Genomic DNA, 11,749 nt, shown 5'->3' with positions numbered 1-11,749 from the left:
TTATGCCTTGGATATACGATCAACTGCATCTCCACAAACAATCAAATTCAACGATTTTCACTTCCGAAATCACCGAAACTACCTCAGCGCTAGTTTAACCTGAGGAACTGTCTCTCCACAAAAAAATTCTTTATAAATGCAATGATTTTCACATCCGAAATTGCCGAAACTACTTCAGCGCTAGTTTCACCATCTTATTATAAATGATATAGTGATTACACGATTTAAATAATAATAATAATAATAATAATAATAATAATAATAATAATAATAATAATAATAATAATAACAATAATAATAATAATAATAATAATAATAAAATAATAATAATAATACCATTGGTTACCAATACTTTATCTTGTGTAAAATCCTGTCTGAACAACTGTCTTGTTCTGTAGTTATTTTCTATTGTTTTTCCGAATACTTATGTTTCGTTAATTTTTATTGACTCAATATTATAATGTTAATGCACGACTTAAAATAATTTATCGATTATATTATATACAATAAAAAGGATCAATTTTTAAAACGATTAGGATAATCACATAACCTCAATTTCTCCGTACCCAACTACATTAAAACTTATCAACTGATTCCATATCTACAATCAACTACGATATAACCTCTTGGTATATAAGGTTAACTTTTTACATGTTACTGTTCAGTTAGATTAGTATTTATTTGTTAATGGTACATGTACATAATTTATTTGTTGGATTTTCCCATATAAACCACTGAAGTGTGGCGTGTATAGAGAAATCGTATTCACATTGCACTGCTCTTCAATATTTCCTGTTAATTTTTATCGGTGTGACAAAATATCGGTATAATTCATGCATATTGTGCTTACTTAGCGATATAAAATATCGGTGTGACAAAATCACAGATAAAAGTCACAGATATTTAATTGTCACAGTCACAGATACTTGAAAATATCGTTTAAGCTCAACTCTAGTGCTCCATCGTATGTGCGAGCTGCTTGGGGAAGAGGGAGGGTACTGTACGACTCCTCAAATGGAGCGAGAGTCAAAGAGATAGCTCGCATCAGTGAACGATTCAGACACATCTCTACTTGTAACTGTTATTTGGAACATAGTAGGTTTGTTCGCACAGCAAGTTTGTGATGGTTTGAGAACTGTTTTCAAACTGTCTCATCTTCACCTAATGCGCATGATCGGTTTGAAAACCAATTTCAAACCCATCCGTGGTTTCAGCTGTACGAACGCATTTCAAACTGGTTGGAATCACTGCCGCCTAGATAAGTGTTTGAACTTACAACAGCAATATCAAGGCAGAAATAATGTAAACAGCTGTCCAACACCAAGAATTTATCAAGAAATCGTATAAACTTTAACCTATGTCGGTTGCTTTGTATTTTATGACAGAGTTTTTATGCTCCGTAAAGACATTGTCAGTTATTCTGAATTACGAAGCCAATATACTGTTTAAGTATTGTGTACTGATAGTAACTACAAACTCCATGTATTTCCATTTCCGAAAGACGAATATTTGAAAATGAAGTGTTTGAGGTATAAACTTTACATTTCACCCTTACTAAATATTCACTAGTAAGGCTTTATGTTGACTGTGTGTAATATTTAACTTTTTTAATTTTATTTTTCTTTATCTTATTTCAAGTGTATTCTGAATGATTCTAACCACACTCGCGAAAATATTTGATTTCGGCAGCTTACACAAACCAGATTTACTTATCTAATTTATACGTGTGTGAACTCCACTTCCTAGCAAAAGATACGAGACTCCCAAAATACTGAAAGAACTGTATCAATGTACGGCCAAAGACAGAAAGACGTTTAAAAGAGTACCATTATCATGTCCAAAACTTCAGAAAGTGAGTATGTTATATAAATGTAACATGAACATTAATTGGACATGTCTCTAATTAAACTTATACTCTGTTATTCTTTATGGCAGTTTTATACAATTATTATTCTTTTATTTTAAGATGCTGTACCATCTTAAATGCCGGGGTGCCCAAAATATATGTCCAGGACTCAAGCAGTTGCTCGTGAGCTTCCCAAGGATCGACAGCTTCAATTGGAGAATAAAGCAATATGTCATTAGAAGAAAACCTGAAGATGCTTAATTCATGTAATAAAATTAAAGTGTTTTTAAAGTTCTCAGGAAATGAAAGGCAAATTAATAGTAGGCCTAATATTTGCTTGTTAAGTGACTGTAACCACGTCTGTGCCGTTTTGTTTAATGAAGAGCCTTTTCTTGAAGTGAATTGTTACGTCCAGATATAACTTGTATTTATAGGGAGTACGTTTACTAGACAAGATTGCTCTCCCTGTGAAAGTCAGTGAAATAATAGTGTTCAGAAAATAATTTTTATCTCTAATTCAAAACTTGGAAATACTGCCAACAAGGAAATTACAGTTTTGGATATGGTACGTGTGTCTTGTTTTCATTTCTTTGTGTAAAAGGATTGTGCCAAGTGATATAGGTATTCATGGGAGACAGTTTTACATCTCACTAGTATAGGCCTACATAACCTCACAGCAGGAATCTTTGGAGCAACAGGTAATGGCCTATACTAATGAATAATTACACAAAGAAAGGAAATGATTTAAAAAATGCCAGAACTATGCCCGAGTTTCAAAGAAACAGGACTATTTGAAATAGTATGTAAGTTTGATAATAATAATAATAATAATAATAATAATAATAATAATAATAATAATAATAATAATAATAATAATATACCGCTAGGTCTTGTAATTTGTAAATTATTGACTTCTAACTTCAGTTACTGAATTTATTTATTGAAAATGTTAGCAGTAAATTGTTCATTACAATGGAATTGGGTAAAAGCAATACGGTACATTGTTTTTTTAGCTTTTCTTGTTGTATTGTCCACTTTGTAAACATACAGTGTATGATATTCATTATGTCAGTTTATGTAAATATTTTTGTATCAAAATGGTTCAACTAATTATAATACAGTGCATAATAATGTATATTATATAAAATTACGTGAAGTAGTTTATTCAATTTCCATTTTTCCTCATAAATATTCCTATGCAACTAATTGAAGCAGCTGTCAACAGAATATTTGTAGGTGCAATTCAAATTATGAACCAGAAATTATTAGGCCTACTTTTTATCGTTGCTCATGATTTTCTATATTTTAAAATGTTACATGTTCAATATTGTTTGCATTCGAACGATTTTCTACAATTTCGCCAGACAAAAAATACGATAGTCTACTTTTGATGACACCACGTAAGTAGTTGATTTACTGTATAGGTGGTGTTGAAGTGGAGGGAAGATCGCGCCCATTTCAAAGCAGTAAAGGTTAAAATTTGTTCAGTAACTTCAAATTTCTCAATACGCCATAAAAATGGAAGGTAAGAAAGATATATTAATGATAGTGTTCTGAAAATATATTTGTTAATTCTCCGGAAGAACTACACTGAAAGAGGCACTGTTTTAATTTCTTTTCACTGCCTTTTGTGATTTGTTTAGTGCTAAACACGTGATTTTAGTGAGCAAAAAACAATTGGAGGACTATTGTGAAGGACTTGTCACCCAAATACCTACTGTTTTGCTCGCCTTTCGTTGTCATTGTTACTAATCAATATTTTGCTACATTTTTCACTGATTTATGTTACGTTAATTCCTCTAAACCAACATTCAAACCTCCAACTCATTCGTCACCTGTTTCCCGGGTTTTTATGCTATCTGCATCACCAGGTTTCATGCATTATTTCAACTTTTTCATATAAGTTTATCGTTTATATTTTTATTTTTTACAATCTTTGTTCTTCAAATGTCTATTCATGAAAAAAACAGCACTTTTTGGTAATTTCTTCACTCTCAAAATCGCGACTTACACGTCCTTCACAATCCCCTGATTGGAAATTTACCATATTTTCAAAAATAAAATAATTCATATGTGATAACATGCTTTAATCTATTTCTTTATGTACAGAGTTGCAAGAATTTTTGGTTATGCAACAACCAACAGAGATAGTTCAGCATATATACTGGTCAGATAATGCTACAAAATCATTAATAGATTGTTACAAAATGTACAGGAAGAAAGTTGGATCATTAGAAGTAAGGAACATGAAAAGGATGTGGGAAATATTAGCTGTGAAAATAAACGAAATTCATAGAACAAATTTTACTGCAGGGCACTGCGAAAATAGATGGAGGGTATTGGAAAGGAATTACAAAAAAGTTGTGGACAACAACAAAAAGACTGGAAGGGGAAGAAAAAATTTTGAGTACCAAGAACAGTTTGATGAGATTTATGTCAATAAGAGGAATATTCATCCTGAATTGCTATTAGCAACAGATACTGTACAGGAAATGCCAATTGCATTTGAAATTTCTAAGCAGTTGGACATTGCTCAGGAACAGTCAACTTCCATTCCTTCTACCAGTAATGATAGGCCTATTGATAATAATTCTGAAGCAAATGTAACACAAAGTAGGCCTAAAAGAAGAAAGACTCAAACAAACTCTACGCTGGAGCTTATGAGGAAGGACAGGAAGGACTACCACACTGAATTCTTAAAAATACAAAGGGAAAGGTTGGAATTTGAAAAGGAGAAGGCTAAAACAAGACAAAATAAAATTCAGGAAATGTTGGAAGTTGAAAAGGAGAAGGCTAAAGCAAGACAATATCAAAACGAGTTGCTTAGCGAAAGAAATGAGATTTTAAAGAAGTATTTGGAATACAAAATTGAGTTTCCAAATGATTTGTAATTTGCTGTGCCTCCTTGTTAGTTTGTATGATCACTTTTCTTACCATGCAAAGACAGTTATATTTAGGCTATGAACAAGTAGGAAGATAATAGTAACTCTTACAGTGCTTATAAATTCTGATACTTCTACTATTATTATTGATTTGTACGTATGAGTACCATAGCAGACTCTTGAATTTCTACAACTTAATATCTCAATTCATTAATATTGCTCACATTTCTCTCCTGTTGTTCTTAACTTCTGTACATAATCATTTTTATTGTAATACTATATACTACAATATATTCAATCTTTTAGTTAATGTTTCACTCTAACAACAATGTATCACTAAGCCTCAAGGCATTTACTCTATTTATTGTATCATGGTACTCTTTATCAATGGCAACCTGTAGTGGTTACAGGAAGAAATAAAATAAATAAATATGTATAAGATTAATGTGCAATATAACATTCTAACACTAACTGTAACAAAATGTTTAATGCACTTCCTGATCAATATTCACACTGCTACAAAATGAAACAAATAAACTTGTATAAAGAAATTAAATAATTAAACTAGAGTAGTGATACCAGTATATTAATATATATAACTTATTTATAAAATCAGTCATTAGTATGCAACAGAAAGGATAGATAAACGAATCCTTTTTCTAAATCAAAATGTACCTACAGTAGAATACAGAAAATAGTGATCTTGGATAGAGCTACCTGTACAGTTTATCTGAAGAAAATTTTTTTCTAACAAATACCTGTAAAGTTGCAGTTTAATAACTGAAATGGGGATATGAATAAAAGTTTACGAAAGTTTTCACAACTGAAAACTTGTTATTAAGACAATGCTTCAACATTAAGAATGTAGAATATTTATTTTCGTCACTAGTGAAGCTTATACAATAAGAATCGTTAAAAATTTGAAAATTTTTTTATTGTCTCAATCGATAGAGTATACTTTTCTGTATGTATTTCCAAATTTTCAGATATAAATTTCAATTATTAGCGTCAATATTTTTTTTTTCTGTGGTTATGCATTGACAAGGCAAGAGAAAGGGGCATGGTATAACCTCACAGTACCTCCATGTCCAAAAATTAGTTATTGTGGCATGAAAGTATTCAAAATCGCTGTGTGTGAAGCAGTGTTCACCTTCGATGATGGAGACAATAGTAAGATTGCAATACTCAATGAATTAGGTGTGAAAATACAATATTTCACAAAAAAATTAAGTTCTCGCTATACCTAACGGTTTAAATCAGCAGACATAAGGGCACGAGAATCGACATTGGAGGCCTGAAGGACTAGGAGAAGATTAAGAATGGTAGAACACACTCAGCATGTTGACAAGGAGGGTGTAACATATGCAGGAGGTTCTTGTAGCGCAGGATGTAAGTACAAGCATGTCCCAATTTTAGACCCATTGTCCCGATAATTACATTTTTCGATACATTATATATGAAATTGAAGCTAAAATCATGTAGAATAAGTGTGCAAAATTTAAAGAGAATACATTAAGTTGTAGTGAAGTTATTTAATATTTTGTAAAAAGTGCAACCGCTACTGTACGAAACCTCTTAACATTAAGAATGGAGAAAATTTATTCAGTCATACCAAAAAGGAGACTCTGTCTCACAGTTTAGTACTGTCCAAGAGACTTGCCCATCAGCAGACATGTATGAAGACTCTCACCTTCAGGTATGGGAACACAAGTTTGAATTACTAACACTTTTGGACCTCCCTAATAATAATAGGCCTATGTTTGTACATGGTTATTGCACCTTTTTAAAGGATGCTATCTTAAATATTACAATGACAAAAAAGAAAAAAATAATCTTGATGGAATGACTTACAAAAGATGTAATAATCCCAAGAAAACTAGTAAAATTGTCGAGCGAAGGAAAAATAAATTTAACTTAGAATTTGCTTAGTTCTATTATTATTTTCAGCGTAGAAAAATTGTTCGGCACATAATGTCTTCTTCTACTTATAGATGAAAATTTTAAATTAGAGAATATAATAGTGAAAGATATTGAAGTATTTAACGCTTGCAAGGGTATCAAAATTGTTAGGGGAGAGTCGGGTAGTATCGGACAGTGCGTTTCTTTCATCTACCACACAATGATAGTACCTGATTGACATGGTTACGTTTATGTGATGTCGCATAGAGAAACGTAACTATGTCATTCAGGTACTACCATATGGTGGTAGATGAAAGAAACGCACTGTCCGATACTACCTGACTCTCCCCTACTGCTTACAAAACCATCTCTTATATTGCTACCTATATGCTTCAATGGGCCATTTTCCACCCTATTTAAGATGTGGTAAATCCATTCTCATTTACAAGAATGGTAGCGCAAGTTCGTGTCCAGTCCTGGAGCGTTTATCGTACTGAATTGGAATTTAAATTTAACTAATCCTGCTCACTGTCCTGAGGTGAATGATACTCCTCGTTTCAAATAAGATGTCACATTGCAAACTTCTGTTTCAAAAACAACCTCACACTTTGCCAAAAATACTTTGAATTGTATTCTAATCATTATGCACCCACCTTACAAAAACTGAAGTAATTGTCATACAAGTAAAAAAACTTAATTTAGAGAACAGCAATCTTGGAGGTCAATACAATTAATTAATAGACACTGAATATGAAATATGAGATGAACCTTTTTTTTCTGTGGAGAAGAGGCTCGAAGGCTTACATTACATCCTGAGGCTTATTGTGCTTACCACTCCTGTTCTGTAAATGACTTTGTTGCTGAATGGCCATGCTCTTGTAGGTATACAGCATGCTGCACCGTGAACTTAACCCATGTAATGATGATGATGATGACATATGAATTAATTATGCCAAAATGAATACAAGGTCCAACTGCGAAAGTTACCCAGCAATTTTGCTTCATTTTGTTGAGGGAAAACCTTGGAAAAACCCCAACCAGGATTTGGGCCCACCCATTTCACAGTCAGACATTACCCACAGCAGTGGATTATGGGATGAACTTACTAAATTATATTATATTATGAATGGGAGGCATGGAAAAAATTGATGGACTAACCTAGTCCCTATGACCTGCATTTACACAAAATTAATTTAATGAAGACAGGTTTGAATAATTTCAAGGAAAAATTGTTCCGGGACCGGGTCGATCCTGGGACCCTTCGCTTAGCACACGAATGCTCTACCGACTGACGGTGTCGTGTATAGTTCCTGGGGTAGCTCAGTCGGTAAGCGCTAAGCGAAGGTCCCGGGATCGATACCTGGCCCCGGAACAATTTTTCCTTGAAATTATTCAAACCTGCTTTACAGGGAGCTACTACCTGAAAGCCAGATTTGGTTAATGAAGACAGTTTATACAAACTAAAACCGTGTAAAGACACACATGTTAGGTAAACATACTTGGATAGCTTACCAACAATCATATATATGTCCAACACAGAAGCCAAATTGGTCATCAAAGGGTAAGCCTAGCTTAATGGCAAATAATCGCTTCAGAAACACAGTATTGCAAACAACAGAACAACCTTCTTGTAATCTAGCAAGAATTAGATCAGTACTGACTATTGTAGTTAATTGTATTAATTTAGGTATATCTAATGGACACAGGAAGTGAAAGTTTAAGTAATTATTTGTGAAAATGCTTTTTTAACATCTTAGTTTAAGTTAATTTTGTCAAAATATAACCTTAATCATTCACTGCATTGTAGCGATACAATAGCCATAATTTACAAAGGCAAAATATTAGCAACATAATTTCTCATTTCAATTCCGTTTCTGTCATTTCTGTTGCCATCATCGTCATCATCCTCAGCATAATTTTCTCCTTCATGTTCCTGTTCATGTCCATGGTCATTTTCATGATCAGGATCCTGAAGATGAAAATCATCAGTTAGTGCCATATTGTGAAGCACACAACAGGCTCTAATAAAGTGAACTACATCTGGTATACTTCTTAATTTTATATGGTACAGTTGCCTAAACTTCTGTTTCAAGAGACCAAAACAATGTTCGACTACATATCTGGATTTGGATAATTTTGTATTGAAATTTCTCTGTCTTCTAGTTAATTGTCCTCTGTCTGCAAAAGGTGTCAGTAGATTCCTTAAGCATGGGTAGCCGCTGTCTCCCAAAATGTAATGATCCTGACATTTTTCTTGTAGGGTGTTTGCCAGTGGTGATACTCTGAAGACCCTACTGTCGTGGACAGACCCAGGAAAACCTACGAATATGTCCCTGATTCTTCTCTGATGGTCACATACAACTTGCAGTTGTATAGAATGGAAATGTTTCCTATTTAAATAAGAATCCGGGTCATTGGAGGGCTTGTCAATTTTGATATGGCTCCCATCAATAACACCAATAACTCCAGGAAAACCATTCTCTCTGAAGTTCCTTTCTATTTCATTTTTTCTGCTGGAGTGGGCCAAGAAATTATATGTTGTGACAGGTTGCTTAGAAAATACGTAATTTTCCTGATAATTTTGAAGAGACTGCTTATAGAGATATCGAATCGATCAGCAACATCTCTGAATGAAGATGTCTGATGACCAGCAAACCACAAAAATATAATAATTTGCTGGAATGAGCCCAACTTTCCATGCCGTCCTGATTGGTAATGAAAATATTGTGATATTTCAAATTGTTGTGAGACACTCTCTGCTACATGGCGACTTACACGAAAATGCTCAACAAATTCGCTGTCATTGTACCTAGGTATAGTATGTTCAAAATAATTTTCATTTTTAGGCCTGTCTCTTTCCTCAAATAATTCCAGCAGACCTAACTCATCCCCACTGGATATATATTCCATATCGTTGTCACTAGAAGTGCTTGAATGGGACATCTGAAATAACAATTATAGGCCTAAATTAACTTCTCTTTAAAAACACTTCCGGAACATAATTTTATTACAATTAATCTGTATCAAGAGTATACTCATCATAATCACAAATTGTGGGTGTTGTTTTAAAAATGAACTAAAATAGAAACATTAACTTCGCCTATGATATATATTTTATAAATTAAATATAAACAGCTTTACATTACGTATCCAGACAATTAAATGTTACAGTTATTGAATAAAAAATAATAGTACGCTTATAAATTATGCTGTAAAGTTTTAAAATAATACGGACGCTTATATATAGTATTACCTTACTGAAAAATGGCAATTATACGAAACAACAGTACTAAAATACAATTTATTATTTATTTAGGGCATGTTCGTATAGGTTATGTATTCGTATAGGTTATGTTGTAAATAACATGAAGAAAACCAACGAGCTTTGTAGAAAACAATGGCAAAACTATCTTGATGCGCATGCGTCATCTATGATTTGAGATTAGTTTGCACTTGATTCGCAAATCAATTCTGCCTGTTAGGAATCGATTTGAAATCAGTCTGATGTGCTGTACGAACGTGTGACTATTAGTCAGAAACAGTTTGAGTTTGAAGTTTGCGCTGTGCGAACAGCAAAATCCATGTGCGCATGACCGGAATCGTTCAAACCAGTTTGGAACTGCTGTGCGAACAAACCTACTATTTTTCCGGAACCGTAACAGCCGGAACTAGAGGTGGGGAAAAAATAACGTAACAGTTATTTTCGAACCGTTCCTTGTTTGGAACTGTTCCAAAAAGTAACAGCACCTTGGAACACTATGTTCCAAAATAACAGTGTTGCTCTGAGCTAGTACGAAATACTTGCGGTTACAAATACTCGTTTCACTTTGGAACTACATTATGACAATGCCTGTTCCACAGAACGGAACATGTTTGGTACTATTCAAAGCAGTGACGCCAACTTTTGGAAAACAGTGCGTGGGCTCAAACATTTGACGAGCCTTAAGTTAAATAAATCTCACAACGTGTCACAACACGATAAATTATTGGGTGGGCTCGGCTTCCACGAGCCCATATAAGTTGGCGCCACTGTTTGAAAGCAGAATTGCGAATCCTTTCGTCGTACTGAAAAAGATGTTGGAAACTACCGTAAAGTAAAAGATAAATAAGTTAGTAAAGATACGAAGATTGTCTTTAAAAAATGTACACATTATCTTGGAACTTATGTTAATTAAGTATAGGATTCTATCAAATAATATAATGCCTGTATTATAGTAACTACATTGTGAATTTTATCAAGGGAGATGAAAATATATAGGTTATGTTTTATTTCCAAATATTTTACAGTTTTAGTTTCATTACCAATTCTTGAAATTAAATTAAAATCTGTTGAAACATGACTATTATTGAAGTTCTTATTTAAAAAAAAAGTACAACGGTAAATTTTCATATTTCATTACAATGAGATTATTAATATGAATTTTAGCACGGCCGAAATGATTATAGCTTTTATTTACGCATTTTTGGAGAAATTGAACACTACTGTGACCTTCAGCTAAGCAGAAGAGGAAGAATAGGTTAGGTTTTATTTACCACTGGGATCCGTTTCGATTTCGTGACCAATTTACAAATAATTTAAAATTACATTACATTTCCTGCTTCGAACAAACCTGATCTACGAATTCAATTTAGCATTAGAAAAGATTTCATTTCCAGGAATTCACATCTTCGACTCATTATGACATCGTACTGCATCACATGCCATACAGGGAAGTATGATCATTTAGCGTCCGTACATGTTCCTAAATACCACTGTTACGTTACGTACTATAGTAAAGGCAGAAGAAAAAGGCGGGTTTTTGGTCTTGTGCGGAAACTACTCACTCCACACTTTCTCTAGCGGTTTGTAACCTGAACAAAGAGACCTTCCTGTCGCTGCGTTCGAATGAAATGTTATGTTTTATTTAACGACGCTCGCAACTGCAGAGGTTATATCAGCGTCGCCGGATGTGCCGGAATTTTGTCCCGCAGGAGTTCTTTTACATGCCAGTAAATCTACTGACATAAGCCTGTCGCATTTAAGCACACTTAAATGCCATCGACCTGGCCCGGGATCGAACCCGCAACCTTGGGCATAGAAGGCCAGCGCTATACCAACTTGCCAACCAGGTCGACGCGTTCG

General features: G+C 33.7%; 1 long non-coding RNA gene across 1 annotated transcript; it reads left to right on the top strand.

Moving 5' to 3' along the window:
* Nucleotides 1-1,091: 1,091 nt before the first annotated feature.
* On the top strand, nucleotides 1,092-2,996 carry LOC138692869 (uncharacterized). The gene is made up of 2 exons (XR_011330153.1): nucleotides 1,092-1,852; nucleotides 1,967-2,996. It is a non-coding gene; the product is annotated as an uncharacterized lncRNA (long non-coding RNA).
* The last annotated feature ends 8,753 nt before the right edge of the window (nucleotides 2,997-11,749 follow it).

This window comes from Periplaneta americana, chromosome 2 (genome assembly GCF_040183065.1).
Source record: "Periplaneta americana isolate PAMFEO1 chromosome 2, P.americana_PAMFEO1_priV1, whole genome shotgun sequence".
NCBI classification, from domain to species: Eukaryota; Metazoa; Arthropoda; class Insecta; order Blattodea; family Blattidae; genus Periplaneta; species Periplaneta americana.
The sequence above is the reverse complement of the archived record's forward strand: the minus strand, read 5'-3'. Positions and strand labels throughout refer to the sequence as shown.